The sequence below is a fragment of the Dipteris shenzhenensis genome, chromosome 3 (genome assembly GCF_047967505.1).
Source record: "Dipteris shenzhenensis isolate YYH24624 ecotype China chromosome 3, Dip_SZ_1.0, whole genome shotgun sequence".
NCBI lineage: Eukaryota > Viridiplantae > Streptophyta > Polypodiopsida > Gleicheniales > Dipteridaceae > Dipteris > Dipteris shenzhenensis.
The window spans coordinates 51,493,637-51,516,551 of NC_141598.1; the positions used below are offsets into that span (position 1 = coordinate 51,493,637).

Genomic DNA, 22,915 nt, shown 5'->3' on the forward strand with positions numbered 1-22,915 from the left:
TATCAATACTTTGTGTCTTGAGCTTGTTCATTTTGGACCCATTGCTGAAGTACTTGAAAACGAGCTTTCTCCACCTCTGCATTTGGGTATGGAGCTTCTTTTATTTGAGGTTCAGGAGTTGATGTGGATGAGCTCGGCTACTCATTGCTTGGCGGAGGTGGAGGCACTTGTGCTTTCTTTTTCAGAAGTTGCTTTGGTTGGATTGGGATGTTAGGGTCCTTGGTGGCCTCTTTCTGTTGGCATGTAATTACATTGACAGGTTGTGACTTTACACTTGCCGGACCTAGACTTTGATGGTCCACCCCAATGATGTCGATGGGGACGTCAGGCTTAACCTCTGTTTGTTCTGGGACCTTATTTTTCATGGGACAATCCATGCAGGCATGTCCTATGCCACAAGCTCTGCAAAGTGGTTGGAAAGTAGCTGGGCTACCACGATGAGGGCACTCTACAATCTGATGATTTTCTCCACAATCGTAACACTTGATTGGTGCTCAAAATGTGTTGGGCCGTACTTGATTGGCATAAACCGATATTAGACCCTCTGCACCTTCTACATAGTACACTGGGTACTCTGCTTCATACTCAAATAGCGAGTCTACTTCCTCGGCTTGTAATTGATGTATGGGAACTGCCTGAGGAGTTGGATTTGGTGCTCTTGGATACGGTCGTGGATTCGGATTCCTGAGTAGTTGTGGGACTTGTGTCCGAACAGGAACAGGATTTAGCCTTGGAGCTGGGGGTGCTTGTGCAAGTGCCGGTTGCCTATATACTGGCATGGGTGCCGCTTGGTATTGTGGAGGTCGAGGCGGATTATTGCGCAAGTTGAAGATGCAACTGTTCTCATCATGACCACCGACGACACAGATATGGCACCACAACCGTGCAGTGGATTTGCTTGTGCAGTGATCCTTGCTCTTAGGACTAGGCATTCATTTGCTGTATGATTTGCCAAGCAGTGTGGGCACCAGACATGTTCACGCCGTGGATATGTTTGAGTTGGCGGCTGAGACAAGTGGAGTTTTTGATCCATGGCCTGCATCATATCTTCTTTCAGCTTCAAGGTCATGGCCTCTAGGCGATCTTCATTGGATGTTTTGGCAGTGTCCTTTGATTTACCCTTTTTTTGAGTGCTTATCTCGTGTATTTGATCTGCCATCATCACTGCTAGTGTCTGAGTCTGTCATGCCATCTTTGATGTCAATGGTTGCCGCATGAACAGCACTGAATGTTTCATAGCTACTTATATTTTTCATATCCTTGCGGATTTTCTTTCTTAGACCTGCTATGAACCATGGTGTGAGGTACTTTGCATCTGGGCATGGGTCACATTTGGCGATCAATCTGTTCATCTTTCCCAGGTATGCGTACATCTTCCCTCCGGCCTTGTTCGATCTTGCTGAGTTGGAGAGTGGGATCGTCTTGTAGCCTCTCTGTTTGAAAGCGTTGTTTGAATTTGGTTTGAAGTAGGTCCCATGTGGCATGTTCTTCCATGAGAAGGTCGAGGTACCATTCTGACGCTTCATCAGTTAAGGCCATTGGAAACCAAGCCAACTTGGTTTCATGGGATTGATCACCACCTGCTCAACATGCAGCATCAAAATGCTGGAGGAAGTGAGCTGAGTCTCCCCTACCATTATATTTGGGAAGTTCCAGTTTTCCCAAGGAGCGTCGGCCTTGATTGTTGTGATTTCATCGATTGAAGAAGTTGTCAGCCTCTGCATTGAGCTCGATATCCCCATCATGGTCATGACAACGTCCAGCCATGTTGGGGCGTGGGGGAGTTAGAGGGAGTGGTTGAATCTCAGGGGGAAATTCGAGGTAGAGGATTGGCGAGGGCGATTGTTGCAGCGGAGTTATATGTTGATGTGGCGAGCATTGGAGTCGAAGGCATTGATCAGAACGTAGCTGCATGCAAATTGGGCTAGATTTACCCAAGGTGTCGCGGTTGCAAGTGCGGGTATGGATGTAGCTTTGTTAGGAGAGTTAGAGTGGTGTTAGTGTGTGTAGGGACCGTCGTGTTAATAAGGTGCCTAAGATTGTCCTACATGTGTAGGAAAATGTGCCGGTGCAGACGGATCGTTAATCGGAGGTCACGGCGTGAAGATATGATCGAAGTTGTGCGAAACGGGACCCACACGGGGGCGCGAATGAACAAGTGCTAGGGATGCCGAAATGGTGTGCTATGGGCTGAAAAAATACCCCGTAAAGTGGTGTTTCCATGTGTGAAATCTGGGTTCAGTTTGGGTCCCAAACGGATGAATTACGAGGGGGTAAAGGAGGGGTAAAATGTTGGTTTTGAGGGGATGTGTCCTAAGGGTGGTGTGAATAGACTTTAGGTCGAACTGAGGGATTGAAACCAAGTGACTCTAGTTAGAATAACTAACCTATTTGTCTAGTTAGAGGCTAATCAGTTAGTCTAACCTAGCCTAGTGAGGGTTAGATTGACCATAGTCTAACTTAGTTAGTGTAACTAACTACAGTTAAGTAAGCTGAGGTAAGGTTAAACTAACCGAACCAAGGACAAAACTAACCTAGCCTAGGTTTCTACTAGCTAACCGAGCTTAACCTAATCTAACTGAGTTAGACTAACTAGCCTAGGGTTAACCAACTAACCTAACCTAACCTAGGTTAACCAACTAACCTAACCGTGGTTAGTAACTAACCTAAGGCTAGTTTAGGTTAGGGTTTTTTTTTTCTGTTGGTTCTGTGGGGGGGGCTTCCCGACAGCGGGGGGGTTTGCGAAGGGGAGGGGGTTGGCGAAGGGAGGGGGGTTGGCGTGGGGTGTGAGGGGAGGGGGAGGCAGGGGGTGAGGGGGTGCGGGGGGTGAGGGACGAGGGGGCGGGGGTGAGGGACGGGGAGCGAGGGGCGGCCGAGATGAGACGGGGGCGAGGTGTCAGGGGCGGGGGTTCTGTGCGGGGCGGGGAAGGTGGGGGGGCGGGGGGAGGACGAGCGATAGCGGGGGTGAGAGGGGAGGGTGAGAGGGTGATGCGAGGGAGGGGGTTCGGGGCAGGTGGTGGCGCCGCGCTGCGAGCAGGCGGCTGGTGGCGCCGCGCCGCGGATGGAGGCATGCGGGCACTGAGGCAGAGGGCGTTGCTTAGGCGAGCGTTGCGACACGGGTGTGAGCATCGGGCGAGAGGTGGCACCTCTACGGAGCACCGTCGTGAGGTGGCCCGCGGGGGGGAGGATGGGTTAGTCCAAGGTTAGAAGGAGGATCCAGGGTTCAGAAGGAGGTTCTAGGGTTCAGAAGGAGGTTCCAAGGTTAGGGTAGAGTACATGGTGGAGAACTCGTCTCCCTCATAGATCATGGAGTTTAAGGGTTGAGGAACAAAGGGTTTAGGGGAGCATAGGAGTGGGAGAGGAAGAAGGCGTAAGAGCATGGGGGAAAGAAGAGAGAGGAGAGAGGAGGAGGAGGGAGGAGGAGGAGAGAGGAGGAGGAGGAGGAGGAGGAAGAGGGAGGAGGAGAGGGAGAGGGTGGGTTGCAAGGTTGAAGTAGACTCAACACAATGCCCCAAAGAGTGTGGGCTTCATTCCATTATGGGGTATTTATACAAGTTGGAGAGCTTCTCTCTCTGCACAAAGTTGTATCACAAAGTTGTAACACAAAGTTGTAACACAAAGTTGTATCACAAAGTCGTAACACAAAGTTGTACCACAAAGTTGTAACACAAAGTCATATCACAAAGTCGTAACACAAAGTTGTATCACATTCCCTTTCTTCATAAGTTCATGTTGGCACAGAGTCAACATGAACTTTGTGTAACATCCATTGAACAACTTCTCTGTGCAACACCCTCCAGTTTCACCTAGACATGGCACCAAATGAGTATGTCCTCTTGTCCTGCTTGTGATTACTACTGTCAGCTTCCTTTTGGGCATGGAGGTTTACATAAGATGGTGCATGGCAACATGACTAAGATGAAGTTTGTGTCTGAAGAAGAAGACATCGACATACAAGATCAGAAATATGCACGCAGAGTCCAGCAAGGCTGAGATGTGCATGATGCACTACAAGGCCATTCCTCACATCACAGAAATGCACTGCATTCTTGTTGGTATGAGGGCCGCCATGGCACCTTTCCAATGGACGGATCATTATGCAGCAGGCTTTACATTGTTTGGATTGCACTGACACATATTCATAGTCAAAATTCCCCATTTTGCCATGGAAGCTGTGTGTCTGTTTGCACATGGCACACCCCTGACCCCTACATACAGCACTGCATAGGGCAGAATTTTTCATGGCAGGCATGCCTTTCATGGTCACCCCACTCCAAGAGAAACACACAATCATTGTTGCAAGAGGGTAGTGCACACTTCATGCCACATATGTGCTGTCGAGAATTGCAATGATGGTCACCTTCATGGTGGACCCTTAAGGAGCAAGTCTTACTGCAGTTGGATGCCTTTGCAGAGAGTACACAAGGTTTGCCATAGGTGTGCTTCCGGTGCTTGCAATCGTGGGTTCCATCATGCCCAGCAGGGTCATTGCATGTGAGTACCATCCAGCCATGATCAAGCTGGTCAAACATCTACTCTTTATATTCCTCAACACAAAAGGTGCATTCTTCTCTGCAATTGTGGCATCCTAGGCAAGAGTGATCAGAGGTATGCCCTTTCTCTAGGATGCATTTCAAAAAGCGGCTCTGGCATTTGCAAGAACAGAGGACAAGTTTGTTTTTCATCTCAGATAGTTAGGCAAGTATTTCCAGTTGTAGCTTCTGGAGATCACTATCTTCTGGAATATCTTAAGTATTGACTTGTAACCATGCAAGCACCCTATTTCTCCTCATCTCAACCACACCAGCTAGGAAGCTTACATACGATGATAACTCATCAGTTCCTTTGTGTTGGAAAACTCTGGCAAATGCCTCCTTCAAGGGGCTCAGTATAACTCCCACGGCCTCATTCGATTCTACTACAAGCTCCAGACCCGCATCCATAATTGTCAGAGTCTGACCTGCTACATGTATGGGCTCATCTTTCAACTCCTCCTGACTATCAAAGTTCAGAAGTGGCATTCCATCCAAGCAGTTGCCAAGCCTAAGAGCACTTTCTAGATGCACTCTGATCAAGCTGAGCCTCATGGCTATTCGCTTTGAATCTACAGGAGCCCAATCTCTTGCGCTTATTTGGGCAACCACCAGCTTCAAGTCCAGCATCAAGCTGTGGCCAGTATTGTGTGTGGGAAATAGTTTTTCAATTGTTTCTCCAATGTCAGAAATGCTGTCATGAAACTCAGGGCATTGGAAGGGGGCATTGCTGCAATCTCTACCTCCCCCCCATACATAGTCGTAAGGAAGTTCTCCTTGGACTTGTTGCATATCTGGTGGATCTTTTCACAGAACTCATCCTTGAGATCCTCCACATCTGAAGCATCAACACCCTTGATGGACATATAGAACAAGCCCTTGAATAGCTTCACATCAGCCTTCACCAACCTCACACCATCCTGAAACCGTTCTATCTCTTTATCTAGATGAAAATCCTATGCACACACAATAGATAGACATGAAGACATGAGGAAAGGACATGCACTTCAAAATGGGGAAATCTTTTGTTTTTCAGTGCCTTAGTAGTGAATCCTTGTTAAAGTGTGCACCGTAACTCCTTGTTATAGTGTGCACAGTAATCAGACCATGGAAGAAAGCAAGGGAATGGAGCAAGCTACCTTCTTGTTGAATATGGTCACATTGCTGATAGCAACATTCAGGATGGAAAGGAGCATGTCCTCCTGCTCACGTCGCTCAAAACTTCCCAGACCCTCAAAATATAGCAACGCATACATGCAATCGGGTTCATAGATGATAGTCATCTACACCCCATCTGTGCACCTTCCTCTTGCTACATCCAACAAAGAACCAGCCAAGTGATTAAGAAGGTAGGACTTTCTACTGCTTTGCTTGCACATGGAGGATATCACTTTAAAATGCCATTTCCAATCAGCAATAACTAGGTCTTTGCTGGGAATAAACTCCAACCACACAAGCTCTTTGCTTCCTGCAAACTATGATAGCTGAATTTCAATGCATGTCCAGTCCATACGCTAAAAAGACTCGTCAAGGTGGAAGGCCTTGAGTGAATTAAGGCCCCGATCATACATGGCCATGAACCTTGAGGCCTCATCATACACCACCAAATCAAAACCCCTCTTATATTGCCTCATAGGATTTCTCCCAATTAGAGAAACTCCAAGCCTTGGGCATAGATAAATGTGCAAGTCTGACTTATCTTTAGCTACCACAAACTGTAACACATGTCCTCCCTTGAGTAGCACTACCTTGCTGAGAACCTCCTGGCTTGGGTCAAGAACCGCTAACTCCAATGGCTTGCTGCAGGAAGGAACCACTACATGACTTGATGTTTGGCCATTCATTAGTTGGTCCAAGTCTATATACCTAGATGAATCCAGGAACATTCCCAAACTCATCCTCTAAAAACACAACATAGTGCAGTTTCAATCTCATGAAAGTCACTCACAAGGTTGAAAACCATAAACTCCATCATGCATAGCAGGGACTAGCTACTATGACATCCCCACTAAAAGTTGGCTGTCCATGTGACCATTTCTTTTTGAATCTCTTCAATGTCATAGTTTAGAGTCATCTTGGTAGATGATGAACTACCCCATGGGATCCATGTAGAAAAATTGGAGAAACCTTTATTTGAGAAGCCTTTCAATCTCACTCTCAACCTGCCCTACTGAGACTGTGTCGAGATTGACACCCGTTGCTTCATTGCTTGTAGCAAGCTGGAAAAACCCTTTTCTGCAGCCTCGTCCCTGAGCAATCTCTCCATCTTGCTACCAATGAGTGCGTGTATGTCTTGCTTTACCATGGTTCTTATCACATCAAACAATCCATCCTGTGACAAGGCCCAGAGGCTGCAGACATGATCTTATTGTGCATAGATGCAGATGATGGATCTGAGGGGGGTTCATGAGGTGCTCTATTATCAAGGAAAATCCTTCATCTTTGATGTCCTTTTTTAGACCATGTCTTCACCTCTGAGGTTAGAAGAGTTGTGACGAACTTCTCTCTCAATGTAAGTTTAGCACCAAGCTTTTCCACTAAATAGCTAGCTGCCATCACTTGTTTCTCCAAGGACGGAGGCAATTTTTTATCCAAGAGCCCATCCATCCACAATTTCATACCAAGACCCTTTTCAGTGCCACTTTGCTTCATGCAAACGAACCCTAAAAAGGGGCATCTAGGCTTTTCCTTCAAGTTTCAGCATGCTATTGTTACCATGACCTTGTTCTCCACACCCATAAAGATAATTGGTTCTGCTCTACCCTCACTAGAGGCTTGGCCAGGCTTTGGACTATAGTATACAGTGTACGTCACTTCCTTCCTCTGCTCTGTATTTCCACCCGGCATTGCCTTAATTGTGACCCCTCAAAGGGGGCTTTCCTTGTAGAGCTATGTACTATATTATTGTAAGCAAACTCTACCAATGGTAGGTACTTTTCCCAGTCTAATGAACCTTGGTCACCCACATAGCATCACTGACAATGGACTTAGGCATACCATGGTGCTTAAAGATATGTGCCATGAAAAGCTTAGCCATATGATCTGCCTTTATGGTTTTGCGAACCAGAATGAAATCAGCTTGCTTGCTGAATCTATCAATGATAGTCCAAATCCCATCATTCCCTGACTTTGATCTTGGCAAATCAAAAATGAAGTCCATTGTAATACTTTCCCACGGTGCCTGAGGCATGGGAAGAGGCATAAGTAGGCCAGGTGCCTTCCGTCTATCATACTTCACTTTCTGACACGTAAGGCATTCAGTAACAAACTGATGTATATCTTTCTGCATCCTTGGCCAAAAGAAAAACCTCTCTAGTGCTAGAGTTGTTGTTGTAATTCCTCTATGTCCAGCATAGGGAGGTGCATGGCATTCCTCCAAAATCTTTTTCCTCATCTCCTCGGTGATGCATAGGTAGTCATCTTTCATTAGATACCCATGTTTCAGGGAACAGTAACTGGTGGACTGCCTTTCTTGCATTTGCTATAAAATCTTGCCAAAATCTGCATCATTAGCATATTGCTCCCTCATGCCTTCCAGGTCCTGATGATAGGCAATAGTCACATTATTGACCTGGGGTCTTTGGGACAAGGCATCTGCCACTCTGTTCCAAATTCCTGGGGTATGGACAATCTGAAAATGATACATTGACAACATATTTGCCCATTTCATATGCTTCTCGGAAAGTTTTGTCTGAGTTAGAAAATATCTCAGATTTTGGTGATCTGTTTTAACGGTAAAATCTGCACCCAAAAGATAATGCTTCCATGTGTTCACAGCATGAACTACAGCCAACAATTCTTTTTCATAGATTCCCACATATCTTTCAGCATCACGCAATCTTTGGCTCTCGTACGCTACTACATGTCCATTCTGATGTAATGCAGCCCCAACACACTCTCCACAAGCATCGTAATCAACATCAAAAGGTTGATAAAGATCTGGGACTACAAGAATAGGCTCTGTAGACAACTTCTCCTTGAGTGTATTGAATGCTTCCTTTTGGGATATTCCCCATGTGAAGGCTGTATTTTTATTAGTGAGGTCATGTAATGGAGCTGCGATATCAGCAAAATGCTTGATAAATCTCCTATAGTAGGAGCAAAGTCCCAAAAAACTACGGACTTCATGCACAGTTTTCAAATCAGGCCATTCTTGGATGGCTCGGCGGATCTTTGCAGGATCCATCTGTATCCCATTCCTGTATCCCATTCTTGGATATTATATGCCCCAGATAATGGATCTCTTCCAAAAAGAATTCACTTTTCTTGCTATTGGCAAAAAGCTGATGATTTCGAAGTTCTTGAAATACCAAAGCAAGATGTTTCATGTGCTCTTCTTCTGTCTTTGAAAAGACTAGGATATGATCAAAGAAAGTACCCGTGAAATGCCTGTACTTTTAGAAGATACAATCCAGCATTCTATTGAATGTGGATGGAGCATTTGTCAACCCAAAAGGCATCACTAAGTATTCATACAACTCGAATGTAGTGTGAAAAGCTGTCTTATGCACATCTTGTGGTTGTATCCTGACTTGATGATAGCCACTCTTCAAGTCTATCCTGCTGAAAACTATTGCTCCTCTGAGCTGGTCAAGCACATCATCTATGCGTGGTATCAAAAATCTATTTTTGATGGTCATCTTATTCAATGCACAATAATCAATACACATTCGAAAAGAACCATCTTTCTTCTGTACTAGAAGTACTAGTGAACAAAAAGGAGACGAGCTGGGCTGAATCAACCCTTTGGACAGCAAGTCCTGTACTTGAGCCATCATCTCCTCTCTCTGAGTCACACTGACTCTATAAGGTGGTCTATTTGGTGGCTCACTACCAGGCATTAACTCTATCTAATGATCTTCTGGTCTCTCTAGGGGTAACTCCCCAGGCAAAGCATCGGAAAAGCAATCTTTAAAGTTTACAAGAAACTGAAATTTATCTTTGTCTGCATCATTCATTTCAGCATGCATATCATTTTCTTTTTCTTTTACAAAAACCATGTATGCGGCAATGTCACATGAAAACGTGTTTTGTCCTGTCGAAACAGGACGAAACGTTTCGTGCTGAAACGTTTCGAAACAATACGAAATGCTCCCAACGAAATGCATGTTTCGCCCAAATCCCAAAAAGGCGTTTTTGCCCGTTTTTTCCTTTCTACCCTTCGCGAATCGATTGCGATCCTCCCGGCTTGATTTCATGATTTCGTTACTTAACATCCTCTCCAGTCATGATTCGTTCCTGAGATTTTCTTAGTTTATTCATTGCCGATGCCCTCCTGTTAGATCTTCGCACATCAGCTCAAGCGATGGGCGGGGTTGTGAAGGTTTGTTGTGTTTTGATTCGTGTGACATATGCATTTTGTGTTTGGATCATGCACGCTCATTACACTGACTTAATGGAATTCCAATCACACAACGCTTGCTTATTTCTTCGATCTCGTGATTTCCAATATCACCCGTAAATATTACCTTGGCATTTGCAGTGAGGCCAGTCAAAAACTATTTCATATTTGCAGTCTTTATCATGGGCAAACACAAGAGGCGAACTATGTTTGAGCTTCTACAGACTACAACCGACCTCAAGGCTGCACAAACCTAGGGTAATTTCCTTTCGTCATCATATCTTCTTCATTTTCATCACTCGTGTGATCATGATGGTTTTAGGATGCATCCATCATCTTTGTCGATTAATTATCTTATTTTACTCTGGAACTACCCATGGTTTTCAAATGTCACTAGGCTGCTATGCAGATGACTCCAATGCTCGAGGAAAAAGCTCGAATGCAAGGACCTCTTGATGAACTAGATGCTACTAGCCACCACTAACACAAGGCCTAGAGGCTAGAAGGGAGACCTGTGCTAATTGACGCCATCAACGACCTGTTGCAATCGACGCCCATGCCTAGGGCCTGCTGCCATCGACAGTCTTGCCCACCATCCCCTTTGTTACTACTGTTTTTTGGTTCTACTCAAGGAGTTCTACTCAAGGAGCAGCACCTGGATCAAGGAGCAGCAGCCCAATTTGCCCCAATTCTTTGTTTCTTCCCAAATTTCAAGGCCTTCTCCATGATGCCTCCTCGCAAGTCTCCGACGCAGCATGATGTTTGGCAAGATTCAGTTCTCATTAGCAAATATAGTACTTCTGGCACAAAATGTGTTATATAACTAAATGGGAAACTTTTGAATCTCAAGAGTCAAGTCTCTCAAGACTCATCCTAGTCTGAATCTGCTAGGTCACTGCCACTGCTGGATCCAAAGTCACCATCAGTGATAGTGTTACCCTCACTATCATATTGTGGCTCCTCAGGCACCTCAACCTCCTCCTCCTCATCCTCCCCCTCCTCCTCGTCCAAGGCAGACCACATAGGTGTATCTGACGAGGTACTGGCCATAGCCACGGCTCTCCCATGGCCACGTCGGATGGCACAACCATGACCTTGTGCTCCTCTTCCACCACTCATGCCTCTGACTCTGCCTCTACCTCTGCCCCTGCCCTCACCTGTGTCCCTCTGTGCTGGAATAGCAATGGCTGATCTACAACGTGAATGAGTGACTCATCTATCTATGATCTCTAGCTCTCTATGTAGCTGTGCATATATCTCCTCCTCATCAACTTCAACTCTAGCATAAGTAGGCAACTTGGTTATGTCAATGCTTGTGTGGGGGTTAAAGGTCATTGTGCCTTTACCCCGGTTATGTACAATACTCAAACACATATATAAATGAATAAAAAAGAAGATTAGGGTGGTTCTGCACCCACCAAAACTTGTGGCTCTCTGTCTCTCTCTCTCATTCTTCCGTTCTTGCTTCTGTTGAGAGTACTCTCAACTGGTATCAGAGCCCGGGTGATCTAGCTGAGCGTGCGTGAATGCTTGGAAGCTCAGTAGCTCTGTGGGAGGAAGGAGAAGCTCTGTGGGAAGCTTTGTGGGTGACTTTACTTGCATCCAAGTGTGCAGAGACCTTGGGGGAACCTTTGGAAAAGTTACTTTGGCTTTGCGAAGTGGTTTTGAGAGCCTGTTAAGAGATTTCAAAGAAAAAGTCGTTTTTTGAGCTTTTCCCTATTCCGTTCAATGATAGAGACTCCGTATTGACTTGTAGAGGCAACTATTGCTTGCTTTTGGTGTCCACTTCACTTCAGGAGCTTGGAAACACCTTCATTCTTGAATCTGGGATCATTTCATTGGATTTCTGACTCACTGTGTCAGTTCCTGCGTTTTTTGCCCAGGTGTTGGAACTCAAGTTTGGAGCAACCATTTGCAGTTCTGTCAATTCCAGTGGACTCAGGAAGTCCTAAAACTTCTATGTTGCTCATCATTCGCACTCCGGTGGAGTTTACAAATAGCTGTGTTTCCAAAAACGTTTTTCAGTCCGTGTGTTGGACCCAGTGATTGAGACCACGGTTTCCAAAACCGTCTATCCCATTGCGTTTCGGACGCCCAAAAACCCCTACCTGTCAGTTCTTGCGTAATTCGGTGGAGGATTTTCAGAGTTATAGATCTCTGTGTATTCGATTTTGTCTCTCTGTTATGCATTTTTCATTCTAAGGTTTTGAAATCTTAGATTTATGCCACATGGCAGTGGATAAGTGTTGACTCCCATTTCTCACTCATCGGTTGGGATTTTGGAGTTCTGGCAGAAGAGAGATATTTGTAAATTTTCTTGCTGAGTTCGATTATGCAATGGCGCCCATGTCTTGAGGCATCTCAGGTTCTATTTTCAGTAGCGCTCATTACCGTGGGACTATGATTTCTTGAGCATACCTTATGCAGATCACTCTGGTTGCAGTTTGAGCAGTGTGCACTCATTCGTGGTATGCATTGGGTTGCAGTGGATGATTTATAGGCCATTTGGATGCATTACGATCCTTATTGGATGCGCTGATAGGCCCAAATTGCCTTGTGGGATGCTATTGTTTATGGACGCTTTGCACATGGATGCTATTTTAAGCTGAGGGACAGCTTTGACACATTGCAGGTGATGCACTGATAGTGGTATGCTTTCTTGGATGAGATATTGTTGATGCATATGCCAGTGGACGGTGTTTATGCTTGAGTCATTTGGCACTTATTGGCATTTTCTTTTGGACCAGATTTGCTCATATGGATGCATAGTATATGCACATGAGTCAGATGCATCTTTTGATGCTTTGAGCTTTGAGTTTTGGTGATATTTCACTCTATTGTGGCATACATATTTGGGTGCACCTAGTATTTGGTGTGATTCTCTCTTGTATGCACTAGCATTTGGGATTTTGTTTTATTTGCATTATGGCATCCTCTTCCATGACTGAAAAGGAGTTTTTCAACATTAAAAAGTTTGATGGGACAAACTTTTCTTTGTGGAAAGAACAAATAAGGGATGTGCTTATTCAAAAGAAGCAGATTAAACCCTTGGTAGGGATTGAAGCTAAGCCTGCAAATATGTCTGAGGATGATTGGAATGAGTTGGATGCATTAGCAAAGTCTACTATTAGACTTCATCTTGCAGAGTCTGTCTATTTCACAGTAGTAAATGAGCAGACTACGGAAGATTTGTGGAAGAAACTGTGTGCCACTTATGAAAAGAAAACTGCCTCTAATAAAGTTTACCTCATGAAGAGGTTGTTTGAGCTGCAGATGAAGGAAGGGGTCTCCATTGCTTCTCACTTGAATGAATTTAATATTATTTTCAGCCAGCTTCAGGCTCAGAAAATGAATTTTGATGCGGAGACTAGGGCAATATTTCTCTTATGTTCATTGCCATCCTCATGGGATACCTTCCGTACAGCTGTCAGTAACTCTGCACCTGGTGGAGTACTGAAATTTGATGATGTTGTGGGTAGCTTGTTGGCCGAGGAGATTAGGCGGAAGTCTATGGATGGCAACAAGCAGGATGCAGCCTTAAATGTGTAAAGGGGCAGATCACAATTCAGGGGGAAGTCCCAAGAAAGAGGGAAGTCTCGTAGCAAATCTAAGGCACGGAACATTGAGTGTTACCATTGTGGCAAGAAGAGCCATATGAAAAAGGATTGCTACAAGCTGAAAAGAGAGCAAAAGGATAAGAAAAAGAATGCAAATTGGGGTGCAAATCAAAAGGAAGAGAGTCCAAGGGAGGACAAAGGAAAAGTGAAGATCGAGGAGATCAATGCAGTCACACATGATAGTGACAATGACGTTCTCTTCATGTCTAGTTTATCTGCAGAGTTGCTTACCACTTCAGATGATGCATATTCCTAGGATTGGATTTTGGATTCTGGTGCTTCATTCCATGTTACTCTCCATAGGGAATGGTTCTCCACTTATGACAGTGGAAAGACAGGTTGTGTGCATCTTGGAAATGACTATGCATGTGACATAGTGGGAGCAGGTGACATAAAGTTTTCTTTTGCAAATGGTTCTGCATTTGTTTTGAAACATGTGAGACATGTGCCTAAGCTGACCAAGAGTCTTATTTCAGTGGGTCAGCTAGATGATGCTGGTTTTCACACCACTTTTGGCTTTCAGAGTTGGAAAATTCAGAAGGGCTCTATGCTTTTGGCTAGGGGTGCCAAGTGTGGGACTTTGTATCCCTTACATGTATCAGGGGTATTTGATCATGTTGTTGCAATAACCGAGCAGCCAAGCACTTCTTTGTGGCATTGCAGGTTGGGGCACATGAGCCAGAATGGAATGAAACTCTTATGTCGTTTGGGTTATGTACCGCATTTGAGTTTCTCTGATTTTGAATTTTGTGAGCACTGTCTCTATGGGAAGCAGACTAAATCAGCCCATAAAAGAAGGGGAAAGAAAGAGTTTGAAAAGCTTGATTTGGTGCATTCAGACGTATGTGGTCCCCTGCCTACACGGTCATTAGGCGAGGCTGAATACTATGTGACATTCATTGATGATGCAACTAGGAAAGTGTGGGCTTATGCTATAGCTCGGAAGAGTGATGTGTTCCAGGTATTTCAGAAATGGCTGGCCTTGGTTGAGAATCAGTCGGGTAGAACGCTTAAATGCCTACGGACTGACAATGGTGGAGAGTATCTCTCTCATGACTTTCAGCATTTCTGTGATACACATGGGATTAAGAGGGAGCTCACATCCCCTCGTACTCCAGAGCAAAATCCAGTTGCAGAAAAGATGAACCGTACCATTCAAAAAGGTTGCAATGCATGCTTTCCAATGCAAGTCTTTCTGGTGGTTTTGGGCTGAGGCAATGAAGACTACAATGCATGTGATCAATAGATCACCTAGTAAGAGTTTGAATGGTGGTATTCCTGAAGAGGCATGGAGTGGCAAGAAGCCCTCTTACTCTCATTTGCATATATTTGGGTGTGAGGCATATGCACATGTGCCAAAAGAGCTTCGAAAGAAGCTAGATCCTAAGTCTAGGAAATGCATCTTTCTGGGTTATGGTGAAAGTGGAGAGATGGGCTATCATCTCTGGGATCCAGAAGCAAAGAAGATCATACGTAGCCATGATGTGGTCTTCAATGAGAAGAAGATGCATAAGGCACCCATGAGGGATGTGGAAATGAGGAGAATCACTTTCCAGGATGTGAATCCACCTGCCTATGTTGATAGACAGCAAGCTGTCCATGCACCAAATGTGCAAGAAATGGTACCACCAAGTACTCCCACAGGTATACAATCAAGGGTAGATGATGGATCATCTATTGGTGAAAATGATGAGCCAAATGTGGCTGATATGCAGGTGGGACAGCAAGCTGAAATGCCCTTGAGAAGATCATCTAGAGTGTCTAGACCACCTGATAGGTTTGTTCCAGGGGTAGACTATGTGATGCTTACTGATTGCGGGGAGCCTTCTTGCTACAAAGAGGCTATGATGTGCGAGGATCAACGCAAGTGGGAGTATGCTATGCAATTAGAGATGCTATGCAATTAGAGATGACTTGGGACTTGGTTTCTTTGCCACATGGAAAGAAAGCATTGGCATGTAAATGGGTCTACAAAATGAAGGTCACAGGTGATGATGTGCCTAGGTACAAGGCCCGTTTGGTCGCTAAAGGGTTCAAGCAAGAGAAGGGTGTGGACTTTGATGAGATATTCTCTCCAGTTGTGAAGATGACCACACTTAGATGCATGCTTGGACTAGTGGCATTAGAGGATATGGAGCTTATGCAGATGGATGTCAAGACAGCTTTCTTGCATGGGGAATTGCATGAGGAAATTTACATGGTGCAGCCGGAAGGCTTTGAAGAAAAGGGCAAAGAGCATTTAGTTTGCAAGCTGAAGAAGAGTCTCTATGGTCTTAAGCAAGCCCCTAGAGAATGGTATCAGAAGTTTGATGCTTTCATTCGGTCCCAGGGTTTTAGAAGGAGTGAAATTGATCACTGCCTCTACACTAAAAGAGCTAAGGATAATAGCCTGATAATCTTGGCACTATATGTGGATGATATGCTATTGGCTAGCAAGAATACTTATGAGCTAGATGCATTAAAGGCAAAGTTGCATGAAGCCTTTGATATGAAGGATTTGGGATTTGCAGGTCATATTCTTGGTATGCGCATCACGCGTGATCGGAGTAGGAAACTCCTTTGGCTTTCACAAAAAGAGTATGTTACAAAAGTATTGCAGCATTTCAATATGGAGGGGGGGAAGACAGTGAGTACTCCATTGCCTCCATATGTGAAACTGAGTCATACAGATAGTCCCAAATCAGATGAGGAGAGGGCCATGATGGCCAAGGTTCCTTATGCATCAACGGTTGGGAGTCTTATGTATGCTATGATAGCTACTAGACCAGACATTGCATTTGCAGTGGGTGTTGTTAGCCGGTATATGGCTAATCCAGGAAAGAGGCATTGGGAGGCAGTTAAGTGCATCATGAGGTACATGAAGGGTACCAAGGAGATGTGCATCTGCTTATGTCTCACGCACAGAAGTGCGTTGCTTTGTCTACCACAGAGGCTGAGTATGTTGCAACCACAGAGGGTTGCAAGGAGGCTATATGGCTTGATCGGCTAGTGGGAGATTTGGGGATTCATACAGGTGTACCGACATTGCATAGTGATTCCATGAGTGCTATTCAGCTAGCACAAAATCCGGTCTTTCATGCAAAGACCAAACATATTGAGGTCAAGTACCATTTCATCAGGGAGGTACTTGAGGACAAGCGCATAGAGCTTGTCAAGGTTCATACAAATGATAACCCTGCAGATATGCTGACGAAGAGTCTACCTAGTCAGCGGTTTGAGTATTGTCGTGTATTGATGGGCATTGGATAGTATGCTCACTGGTTGTTCTCCCTTAAAGGCACATTGTCCTTTAAGTGGGAGGTTGTGGGGGTTAAAGGTCATTGTGCCTTTACCCCAGTTATGTACAATACTCAAACACATATATAAATGAATAAAAAAGAAGATTAGGGTGGTTCTGCATCCACCAAAACTTGTGGCTCTCTATCTCTCTCTCTCCTTCTTCCGTTCTTACTTCCGTTGAGAGCACTCTCAGCTTGTAGGATCAACTTGCAACAACATTTAGAAGCATATGTTCAATGTTCATTGTTATGATTTCGATTTCCTAGATATATTTAGAATCGAAATCATAGATGATAGAACATGTTGCAATAGACTCAAGCTACCAATGTTACCTACATTGGACCTGCCAAGTTTTTAAGCTTTCTTATAAGCCTCAAGTTTGCACGGTAGTATACTAAGCGCTCGAGTTGCCTTGTGCTTAACTTGTTCCTTGTTTTCGTATGGATCAAAGAGTAGGAGCTCCAGTTCCTCTCGCATGCTCCTGTTGCACATTCCTTTTGGTTCCAAATCCGGATTGGCATTTACAAATCGAGATTAAAGGAGTGAGAATCAAGATCAATCATCATCTACATTTACAGTTTACCAAACTAGGAATAGCAAATGCCAAAGATATATGTCTCAGCTGAGAGCTCTCACCTGAGATAAAATCCAGAGAGCCAACTTCCGCACTCGAGGAGTGGAGTAGCCATATGTCTCCCACCACTCAATTGGCTTCACACCAATCTCTTTCCTTCTAGACGTGGGTCTAGAGAAGGAAACACCCACACTATTCTGATACTGAGAAAGCTACAAGTCCAGCTCCAATTGCTCATCCTCTAAAAAAACCCTCCCTGTGTAGGCATCTCTATCCGCCAATAACTCTGGCGTATTGAATAAATCAGCTGACTTAAACAGTGGATGAAAAAGTGTTGCAAGCCCATGGATGGGCCTACGCATGAACAGCCATCTCGTATCCACTAGAGACCTTATTTCTTCCAATCTACATATCAACATAATTTGTAAATTATAATAAACACTGATAATGGATTTATGATAAGTGATGATTCATTACTTATTAATATATTGGACATAGACCAACCTTACCTCTCATGTGCGAGGGAGTTACATGTACTCAACAAAACATGCAACTGCTCCATGAAATGATGGACCAAGCCAAGAGTACTTCCCTTCATATCAGTCACCCGCAAGACAGCGAATAAAGGATGGAGAGCTTTCACTATGGACTCCATGTCAGTCCAAAGTGAGTGATCCAAGCACATCCTCTGTACTGTCATGCTCTCTGACCTGGTAGAGTCAGGCCACTCTAACCACATCCGAGACACCACTGTCTGTCGAAGAGCTGCATGCACTGCAAGAAGGCGCTCCAAAACAATGTGCATGTATGCAAAGCGTGTCTTCAATGGCCAGACAATTTCCAAGTTGCTATGCTCCCTGAATATGGCCAAGGCCTTGGGCTTCTTCTTAAAGAAGGCTGCAATGGTACTAGCAGTCCGCATCACACTAGCAATCCAAGGGAGCCGACCGATGTCCTCCATGAGAAGGTCTAGGCAATGTGAAGCACAAGGAGTCCATACAATGGAAGGAAACTCTGCCTCCACAAGCTCTCCCATCCTCACACAATTACTTGCATTGTCTGTAACAACTTGGACCACATTCTCAGGCCCTATCTCGATGATAGCTGCTCGGATATGCTGAAAAATGACTTCACCTGTAGTGCTAGCACCTCCTCGACCTGTATCAACAGCTTTCAAAAAATAGGTACCAAGGCATGAGGATACCAATATATTAATGATGCCCCTCCTCCTAACATCACTCCATCCATCAGACAAAATGCTGCAACCAAATTTCTTCCATCCCTCCTTGATAGAATCAAGAGCTTTGTTAATTCTGCCTATCTTCTCCTCCAACACAGATGTCCTCATCGCACCATATGTCACACCTGTCCATGTATCTATAGCTCCCACAACTGCCACTGCCTTGATCATCCTCTTCCACTATAGTGTTTGTAGGATATTGAAAGCAAAATTGCATTCAATCATAGTCCTCCCAATTTCAATATCTGCTAAACGCTGCCGCTCTTTTTGCTAAGACTGTGGACAATGCACCTGATAAAGTCCCCTGGTTCTTTTTCGAAGTAGCCATAGCGGTGGATGGTGGTGAGGATATAGCAAAAGCAATGCCCTCTTTCCTAGCCCTCTTCTCTGCATGAGAGGAACCAATAGCAGTAGAGTCACTATCCATAGCATCATCAAGGTTGATAGTGTGAGACTCAGGCCCCAACAAATCCTCATCCTGCAAGGCAGCAGGCATGGTACTAGGTCCACCACAAAGTTTTGGATGATCTCTGATACTTTCTGCGCAATCTCAAAAGGAACAGAAGTACATCCACCAATTCCCCTACCACCAAGTCCAGAGACATGGAGAATAAGACGTGTCGCTGAGCTCACAAAAGGCTCGCCACAATAATTGCACTTCCACTCTTTGTTTCCTGACCCCGTTGCCACAGCGGGGTTAATCATAGTGGTATGGAGTGGATTTGGAGGTTTATGCATGGTAAATCTCTGCTGCTATGCTGTAATTCTCTGTTGCTATGCTGCTGCTATGACCTGCGACCTGTCATGTTGGCATGCACACGAGCATAATTCAATATAAATTTTGGGGGAAGTAGAACAAGCAAGTAAACTGCAATCTATAGACTAATTGTGTTGAGAAATGCACATGCCAAGCAAGCTACAATAGAAGCTTCAAGGCTCAAGCATTAAGCAATAACAAGTCTCATGCATAAGGCATAAGCAATGCTAGTATGGTGCTATGCAGCCCCAAGGAGGCCAAATTAATTAGGGCTTTCAGCCCATACTTTGCCCTCTTTAAATTTATTGTTATACTAGCAGGCTCTTATCTGAAACAAGCCCAGAAGGGGGCCAACTTTCTTAGAGCTTTTAGCCCATAATTGCCCCAATTTTTTGGGAAAGGAGAAAGCAAGATGCAGAGTGGAGCCTTCAAGGCCTTCAAAAACAGCACTATATAACGAGATAAAAGAAGCAAACGATGCACAACATGAACCTGAAGGCAGGCTGAGCTCCAACGTTGATGCTCGTCACAGCAGGATTGAACATACGGTAAATCCGTACATGGTACGGTAGGTCCGTACAATGTAGGCGAATCTGTACGGTAGGTCCGTACAATGTACGGCGAATCTTCAGCAACCATACGGGAGAGGCAAAAAAGCGTACGGGGCACCGTGGTACGGACGGCATGTACGGAGTCCAGACGACGAGTCACGAAACGAAAATGCTATTTGCAAAGTCTAAGGTTCCAAAACGTTGAAATTTTAGGGCTTTTAAATTTTATAAAAAATTTAGAGCATGTCTAAACGTGTCTTAAGGTAAGACACGTGTCTTAAGTGTCTTACCATAAGACACGAGTGTCTTAACAACCCTATCTCTAGCTGTACACGAGAGTGTGTCTCTGGCATTGGCACATCATAAGCTACATTAGGCATATTTTCTACTTGAAACAAATGCTGAGCTCTTGGATCCCTTCTCAGATTTTCCATCTCTTGCATACGAGTGCGTACCATCTGCTCAAATTCTTGCTGATTTTGCTGCACACTTCTCTGTCTTGGATGTGCATCCCTATCTTGTGAATCCCACTGGATAGGTGATTGGGCCATTTTCTTACGATTCGTCTAAGATTTGCAAGTTTGTCACACACACTGTGTATGCAACTGATGCACGCAACCTTTGCTTTTCAGAGAGAAAAATTACCTCAACAAGAGGTGTCTTGCATTCACAATCTATGCCAATACCGGGCTGTCAACTCAAGGCATATACCCACAAAGTTGCCAAGGCATCAACAACTATATTGCCCCTTTTCTGGCTGTTGCAAAAAGCACTGAGTATGCATCTGATTCCCTTTTCCTGAGCACACTACTACCACGTCAACATCCCTCAGGCCTGCCTTGCATGCCACGTCAATGCCACGTGTCAGGTTTGCCACATCATCAAGCCTAAGGTTCCAAACCTTCTGTCTGGTCGACGTCGTACCGGCGCCCTTCTCCTTCAACAACGCCTAGTGCCCGCGTGAAGAATCGACACTTTCCATCAAGGATACACCAGCGTGGGAGGGAGTAATTACCACGCGTGTAGGTGTCTTTTGTCCCTGCTAGCCCTCTGCCCGGGGCGTCAAGCAATTGTCTGTTCCATCGTTTCCTTTGCCATACATCCCCGTGAAGGTGTCGCCAACCTGATCAGCCTTTGTATTGAGGTTCCATTAATTGAACCTGCAGATGACAAACACCATTCTACGCAGGCGCTTTAAAAGCCTATCGCTAAGCGTCGACATAATTAGTGCATCCCTCCCCCCGTTGGCTCTTCGTCAGTTATAAACACAACGGGTCTATGCTCTAGTGCTGTGACGAAAAGAAAAGTCCGTAGGCGGATGCAAGCTTGCCCGCCGTCGGCTTCACTTAAGAAATACAATAACTGATAGCTGCCAGCGCTCGAAATGCCATGTTAGCCCACTGCTCTCCACAGGCCAACGTACTCCTTCGCTTGAATCATCACCTTCTTAAGGAAGAGGGTGAGCCTATTGCTCTGATACCAATGAAATCTTCCTTCGTAAAAGACAGCAAAGACACTCTCATTTTCTCTCCCTCTCTCAATAGGTACACTAGGGCCCAGGACAATCGTCGAGCTAGACCCCCCCGAAGGTTTTTATTACTTGAGAGAAAACTGAGTACAAGAGTTCAGCGTGGAAGCTATTCATACAAAATTCAAACGTGAATGAATCATTACATGAGCTCTTAGGCTCTCTTTCTTAGCAACAAGCCACTTGTCAAACTCTACATTACTTTCCTAATTACATGCCACTAAGGGCAACTCTGGAGTCTTCGAAGCACTTGGTCACGCGAACCACCTCCTAGACTCTTGTTAGGCTCCCGTAGCGCTTGGAAAAATCACTCTTCCTAGTACCTGCAACAATTAATTAAAGCGCACCACCATGGCACCCATTAATTGTTAGCGCTTTGCATGCAAATAACACATTGTGGACTAATTCTAGTCACAGTGGGCGTCCCCACTAAACACGTGCACACATAATAAATATAAATATATATATTTATTCTCTGGTTGACTGAAGTCAACGCTCTTGATTATAATTAAGAGACTTTGACCAAGGGTCGAGGCGCCTTAATTATAGTCAAGTCTCTCCAACCGAAGTTGGCACATCTTAGTTAACCATAGTTAACCCTCTTGGCAATAAACCAAGTCTTGTTGACCGAAGTCAACACTCTCTGACCGTAGTCAGCTCTGTGGTTCTCTAGTTAACCGCAGTTAACCCTCTTGGTAATAAACCAAGTCTCCCCGACCGAAGTCAGGTTTACTTGACCAAAGTGAAGTATCTTTGACTGTAGTCAATTCTTTGACCATTTTATAAAAAAACTCTTTGACCATAATTAACACAAATGGAAAACTCTTTAATTATGATCAAATAAATGGTCAACTGTACTTTGACTTAGGATATTTGCATTGTGGTGACATGAATGACTTCCATCAGGTCTGAGACTCTGCAGGTTAGCACCACTAAACAGCAATCTACCATGCTGCATACCAGGTTCACCTGACCAGATGCTACAAAGCTCCTCCTCCAACTTCGAGAGTTCTAGTAATAAACAGGCACCATAGTCACAATCCACCTTGTTGACATTGCAACACAGATCATTTACTTTCAGCTCCTGATCATTTCCATCAACAGCTTCTTTACCAGCAATGTTTGGACCCTCTAAACAGTGGTCCTTTGCTTTCAGCTATTGTTCATGTACATCACCAGCTCCTTTACCAAATATATTTGGACTATCTAATGCGTTATGAAGCACACTACTAGCACCATTATCACTATCCACCTCGACCGCGGAACAGCGACTATTTGCTTTCAGCTCCTGATCATTTCCATCATCAGCTCCTTTGCAGGTAATATTTGGACCATCCAATGCATTACGAAGCACATTTTCTTCCCAGGGATGTCTTTCTAACAAGTAATGTGGCAGCACACACTTGAATACATCTGAATCATACTATTTAAATCGTTTTGCTTGGATTTTCTGGCATCCAGACATTGCTTCCAAGCCTCTTTGGCTTCATTGTACT

The 22,915-nt window shown here is 44.6% G+C and overlaps 1 long non-coding RNA gene and 2 pseudogenes across 1 annotated transcript; 1 reads left to right on the top strand and 2 right to left on the bottom strand.

The window, feature by feature from the left end:
* LOC147903969 (uncharacterized) overlaps positions 1-7,379 on the bottom strand; it is a 41,036-nt pseudogene extending 33,657 nt beyond the window's left edge.
* Positions 7,380-9,803: 2,424 nt separating this feature from the next.
* LOC147903970 (uncharacterized) lies at positions 9,804-10,344 on the top strand. Its single transcript, XR_015540797.1, has 3 exons — positions 9,804-9,855; positions 10,015-10,131; positions 10,283-10,344. It is a non-coding gene; the product is annotated as an uncharacterized LOC147903970 (long non-coding RNA).
* Positions 10,345-17,555: 7,211 nt separating this feature from the next.
* On the bottom strand, positions 17,556-18,823 carry LOC147903971 (uncharacterized; annotated as a pseudogene).
* Positions 18,824-22,915: the final 4,092 nt, after the last annotated feature.